The sequence below is a fragment of the Biomphalaria glabrata genome, chromosome 10 (genome assembly GCF_947242115.1).
Source record: "Biomphalaria glabrata chromosome 10, xgBioGlab47.1, whole genome shotgun sequence".
Taxonomy (NCBI): Eukaryota; Metazoa; Mollusca; class Gastropoda; family Planorbidae; genus Biomphalaria; species Biomphalaria glabrata.
Genome location: NC_074720.1, coordinates 45,304,024 through 45,310,920, shown reverse-complemented (window position 1 = coordinate 45,310,920; position 6,897 = coordinate 45,304,024).

The window sequence follows — 6,897 nt, the reverse complement described above, 5'->3', positions numbered from 1 at the left end:
GTGACTGTCAGAGAGCTCTCCAGTTGCAATGGATTTTTCTAGTTTTCCTCCATCTGGCCATTCGATAAGTATTCCAGCTCCTCCATGTGTGGTGGCTTTATGGGATGAGCCATCCGTGTAAACTCTGATCCACTGATTGCTAGGGTAATTGGTATGTAGAAAACAGTTCACTATTTCCTTGAGCTCTGTTGGTCTGTAATCAGATTTTCTTTTTATGTTTTCAATATGGTCCCTTATAGTAGGAAGAGGGCTTTCGTCCCAGGGTGGAGATTCATTATAGTGTATCGAGGATTCCAGAGTAATTTTTTCAAGTTGGTGTTTCTTTTTTAGGTTTAGAGATTCCTGTATGAAATTGGTCCTTTTGAGACGGTTTTTTGTGCCAGTTTTGTGGATTTTTGTTCTGAGTGGGTGCCTCTCCAAGGTTTCCAATTTAGTGAATTGGGAAAGAATTTTAATTTCTCTTCTTTCATCCAGAGAAATCAGGGCAGCGGTTTCCTCCATCTTATGGGTGTTGTTTTGATTGCTCCTGTCATTATCCTTAGACCAAAAGTGTTTACTTAAGGTTTAAAACTGAAAGAGTTTTATCCTCATTATTTCTTTTCTTTACCAGATGTTTTGAGACTATCAGATATGGAATCAATTTAGACTGGTTGAAAAATGGAATAGTAAAATAGAGAAATTTGTGGAGTTCCCACTAAGACTAAAACTGTTCAAAGGGTTTGGATTTATATTTGTAAACATGTGATAACTTTATTTTTAAAGAAGTATCATTGTGGGCCAATAGAATGTAGACTAATGAAACTCCTCTTTAAATACATGAGGCTTAGATGTAAAAATTGATCTAAAAAGGAAAACTTTTTAAACAATAATTTTTTGTTAAATAACCTAAAAAACTGCTATTGCAAAAAAAAAAAAAGCAGCAAATTAATATGTGGATTCATTTTTTTGTTTTTAGTATCCAATTTTTTTTAGTGGTTTTTGTTGAATATTTAAAAAAAAAAAAGCAACTTTGTATTTTAAGATTTATGACTAGAAAGTAATTCAACCTCATGTACTAGGTAAAGAAGTAAGAGTAGCTTCTTCAGCCATAATGATCTTTCTTAGAACCAAAGCTATTCAATAATGATAATAATAATAATAATTTTATTTATAAAGTGCTGTTAACAAACAAAATGTAGGCCCAAGGCGCTGTAATAAGATTACAAACACAAACATGACAGCTAAAATGACAGTTAATCTAAAAAAGTTTTAAACATATAGGTCTTAATGTTCTTCTTAAAAGTGGTGTAGCATGTTGTCTGTCTGAGATCAATGGGGAGTGAGTTCCAAACCTTTGGTCCGTGCCCTGAAAAAGCCCGCAGACCGTAGCTTTTGAGGGAGAAACGTGGCACTATTAAAAGCGTTGAGTCCATTGAGCACAGGGCTCTCTGGGGGACATATGGAGTAATCAGTTCGCTAAGGTACAAGGGCATCTCATCGTTATATATATACTGATGACAAAGTGTGGCGACATTGTAATCGATTCTCGCTTTCACTGGAAGCCAATGGAGCGTGCGCAAGAGTGTAGTAGTAGAATCTTGTCTAGTTTTTTTTAAGGACTATTCTAGTGGCGTTGTTCTGTATACATTGCAGCTTGGCTATTTTGTCATCAGGTATACCTGCTAGCATGGCGTTGCAGTAGTCCAGGCGGGAGAGTATGAATGCCACAGCTAGCGTTTTTGTTGACTCCGTTGTTAAATATGGTCGGATCTGGCCTAATCTGTGCAGCTGCAGATAAAGACCTTTGCAGAGCTGACTTATGTGTGGGTCGAAAGATAGTGTTGAGTAGAAGAAAACTCCCAAGATTCTGCACTACATGGACAAAAGGAACATGGCAGTTCATGATAAAGAGAGAATCTGTGCTTTCAACTTTTGAGACATTGTTCCTAGTGCCAATCTTAATTATTTCTGTCTTGTCTTCGTTCATCTTGAGTTTATTTTCAACCATCCAATCGCTCACCCTTGCAACGGTACCACTGATTTTCTCTGCCAGATGCGACACCTCTGAGGGTACTGATGAATCATATAACTGTGAGTCATCTGCAAAGAAATGGTATAAGATGCCGGTTGGCTGTATGACACCGCTGTAAGTTTACACTTGCAGACTTTTGTAAGTTTACACTTGCAGAAAATAAATCAAACTAATGCTGGTGTCACTAGTAGTGTCAATATTAGAACTAACTCACTTGTGGCCATTGGGGATTCCCTTTGCCTATTTCATGATAAGTCCCATTGTATTGATAGCCTGTGATAACTTTGCCTAAGTTTAAAAATAAAAATATTTAAGTTTAAAGAAACATTTTTTATTTTGGAGTTTAATTGTTTTAGGTTAAAAAAAAAAAAAAAAAAAAAAAAAAAAAAAATTAAAAAATTATGTTTATGAGCATGTGTTCTATATGCAAAGGGGAATATACTTTTCTCTTTTTGGAATGTACAGCTGATATCTACAGGATATGCTACAATATGCTATAATATACAAAGAATAGCAAACAGTTTACATTTCTCAACAATTCCAAAAGACCAGACATTAGGGCTCTTACATTTTATGGTCAATAAATAATTTTGAAAATTATGATTACTTCCCTTACATTTAATCATAGACATATCTCTAATACAGTGCTATCACATACTTCTCTAACACTTAATCATATATCTCTCTTACAGAGCTATTACATACTTCTCTTACATGGTTCTCTTATAATGTGCATGTCTGTTGAACTGTTACATTGTTACCATTAAATGTCAATACTTACATGACACTTGGGGTGGAATTTGAAACCGGTAACTAGCCAAAAGAAATATTCCAGCCACAAACTGAGGCCTAGAAGTTGGAGCAGAAAGAACGGTTGTAATAAGAGTGTTGACACTTCAATAGAAATGATTACACAAATTAAAATACAAGAGTAAGGGTTTAAAAACTTACTTCTGAAATGTGGTGTATATCTTAAGACTTGAATGATCAGTAGGCTCAGAATCTACATAAAATATTAAGAGTCAAAGTCACAACACTACAGGCTATATTAAGTAGATAGAAGGTAATTATAATAATAAGTCCAAAGATTAAGGAAGAATGCAGTATTTCATGAGACAGAAAGTAAGTGACATTCAAACACAATACAAAGTAGTTGAGTAGTAACATCAATAAACAATCTTTTAGTTATGTGAACTTTTAGCATTTGTAGCCATTGAATATTTATCTAGTACTCCCAATTCCAAACAAGCTGCAGCAGTTTCAAGCCACAAGAGATTGAGGGAAAATCCTGAGAGGACTCTATAAAACTTAAGAACTAACTATGGTATTCTTTACAACAGTTTAAGTTATATTAGCATGACAGGTGCTGGACTTGGTTGATACAAGCTATTTAGGATGTAGTAACAAATTTGTAAAAGTGCTTCTTCTTCCTAGTGCCATTAGAGAATGGAATGGGCTGCATGAATCAGCCAGGAAAACCAATGACTTGGCAGAGTTTAAGCCATTGATTAACATTCATGACTAAATTTACACATAAAATGCATTGGATTCTTCAACTTCAACTTGTTCCTTCAACTGAATTGAGATAAGCATTTCTCAGAATAACACTTGCAAATTCAAAAGAGAGACAGTGAGCTATAAGATCTGTTTGGATCTCCTGTCTTAGAATGAGTCAGACATGCATATTACAGTAATATATTAACATTGTCAACACAAAGTAAAAGTGTGACTGACTTACAAATATAATATTCCTCATCTTCAACAGGATAAGCTGTTCATAAGTAGGCATCAGGCTATAGGGAAAAAAAAATTAAACAAATTTAAACTATGCAAACAATATTGGAATGTGAAGGTCACATGACTTTTATTATTATTATTATAAAAAATTATTTTGTTTTTGCAAGAAAATAAATCAGTATAGAATAACAATCATCATGTTTTATTTATTATTATCTATATATAGTTATAACCCTGCCATGCACACCACCATTCAAGTAGTGCAGTAGGAGTGCACTGTTAAAGACTAGCCTGAGAAGGAATGTTGACATTGAAAAGAAGAGAATTTTCTAACCAAGTCCCCGCCCCCCTCCTACAACCTATGCTCAAGACATATTGTTATTATGTGTTTGTGATGTCCTGTGAATTAACATGTGAGCAGGTCAGGAGGCGCGAGAGAGACCTTTTCTCTCTGCTCAACATTAAATTTTATAACAGTAGACAGATGTTAGCGCTACTGGGTGGGCTCAATCTGTGCACCTCGGTCTGCGACCAAGGGGCTAGAGTCGCCTAAGTAACCAGACAACTAGACTACACTAAACTAACTAAAAGAAAGCAAGAACAAAAACTTTACTTGAAATACTAAAATTAAACGATATTTTATTTACATGAAAAATAAATCAATAATAAAATATAATATATATATACTAACCACTACAACTGAACCCAGAAACTAACTAAAACCCTCTAAATCTACGCCCCTACCAAACACCAATAAACTAACCAAACCAACTATCTAACACAAACTGATAAAACCAACTATCTACACAAACTGATAAAACCAACTATCTAACTCAGTGGTTCCCAAACTTTTTTGTCTCGTAGACCCCTTGCCATGTTTTCTGGTTTTCGGTAGACCCCCTGCTTAACTTGTTTTGCAATTTTTGCAGATTCATAAACTCATTTTTAAAACTAATTTATAACTGTATTGAGTCGAAGAGTGAAAAAGTAATTTCAAAAGTTGCAGAGATCTATCTTTTTTGACTGATAAAATTTAAACCAAAAAAAAAAAAAAATATGTATTGCTGGAATCACCAAACACACTAGAGATGTTTTTTTTTTGCTTGTTCATCATTCGTTATTACGGTTATTATGTTTCATATAGAAATTTTTTGTTCTATGACGTAGTCCTTCAAACATTAAATATTAATTAATTAATCAATTTGCCTTAAATATCATTTTAAAATGTTTTCGAAAAGAGCAGTTTCTAGTGTGTTTCTTGATTTTTCACATCTGGCTCAAATATTGGGCCCGCGGAGCTGTTTTCACTAACATGAGAAGGGTTAAAGATGAGTTACTGGCGCCTAAATCGGTAAGCTTTGGCAGGAGGGACTCATTAGCCTTGGCTTGCAGCCCACCAAGCCAAAGGAAAAAAGAATTCAATAATCTGCTGCTTTGCAGCTATACCCAAACATGGGAAAGGTTTCGTGGGTCAGCCCTGTGGATAAAAATGGAGCAGAAGACCATTAGGCAGTTTGCAGCTTTAATGCTCATCCCACCGATGTGCCCTTGAACTATAGTGTTTCTTAAAGAAATTTGTTGCATGATAACAGATTTACGTTTATGTAAAACAGTTTTTAAAACTACTTCAATGGCTGGTAAAATCAATGTTTTATCTATAGTGTTTTCCATATTTGACAATAGGTAAAGAGATCTTATAAAACACTCACAAATCTTTTCTATATAATGTTGAAGAAAGCTTGTGTTGGTTTATTCTGAACTTTATTTTTGAAATTTTTTATCACCTTTATTTTTTTACGAGGGTAGCATCGTCTCAAATAATCCTTCAGTGTTATTGGTTTCATATGGTCATAAAAAGGCACTTAGACAACCGCTTATTTAACCAAGGAAATAAATAATCTATGATGTAAAATCTAGATTTCTTTTTGTTAAACATTAGTTACATGTAGACAAAAGTAACTATTTAGATAAGTATTGAAATTAAATACAACAATTTTTACATTTCAATAGCAGGACAAATATTTAGAACTAAATTACAAATTATTTATACGTGCTTGAAATAGTTACATTAATGGAGTGTGAACATTAAAGTCATGGCCTGCTTAAATGAAATCCACCACCGTAGACCCCCATGGACATCTCATAGACCCCCAATTTACTTTTTCACTTTCATGGACCCCCTGGAGGTCTTCGTAGACCCCTGGGGGTCTATATAGACCACTTTGGGAATCACTGAAATCTAACTAAATCACTACAATCTATACTAGACCTAGATACTAGATCTACTAGACACAAACACACTACAATAAACTAGTCTAGATCTACAATATTCTACTACTACAACCAACCCATAACACTAACACTAAAACAAGAACACCTTAGTACCTTACTATTAGTATTACTTCACTAAGACAAAGAACAAACTAAAGTTACAGTATAAGCCACTAAGCCGACTAAATCCTTTTTTTTTTCCTGACAATCCATTCAGATCAGATCTAGTCAATTCTAGTCTAGCTAGATCAGATAATTAGATCGATCTTATATTATAAGAATATTAGACTGTCTAGTCAGTCTAGTCTATATAGATCTAGAATCTGGGTCTACCATCTAGGTCTAACAGTGAGTAGGCCTAGTCTAACCTGTTTCTAAGAAAAAGAAAAGGATTTTTTAAAATACGTTTAAATCATAGCATGATAGTAAAGGCTACTATAGAATGAGATCTAGATCTATATAATCTAGATCTACGTATAGATTATAGTCTATATTAAGTATATAGATCTAGATAATCCCGCCCTCCCCTAGGCATTCGAGGACACATCAATTTACCTGGTTGACCTAAAAACAAAACATGCGCTGATCTAACTTACTCTAAGTATCTTTAATCTATGTAGTCTATTATCTCTATAGTCTATATATAACACAGTCTGACAAAAGAAAAAGGCCCCAAAGTCAGTACTGAATATTTTTTCCGGGGAAGGGGCTAAAAAGCTATGATAGCTTGTGAACTGTGTTACCTATACATCTAGATTCTAGATAAATTCCGCCTTCTCCAAGCCACCTAGTTGACCAAAAAAAAACAACGTATCTTAGAGCACGCTCAGTGTCTGTTGCACACACATACAAAAAGCATCAACGTACTAGCATGCTTA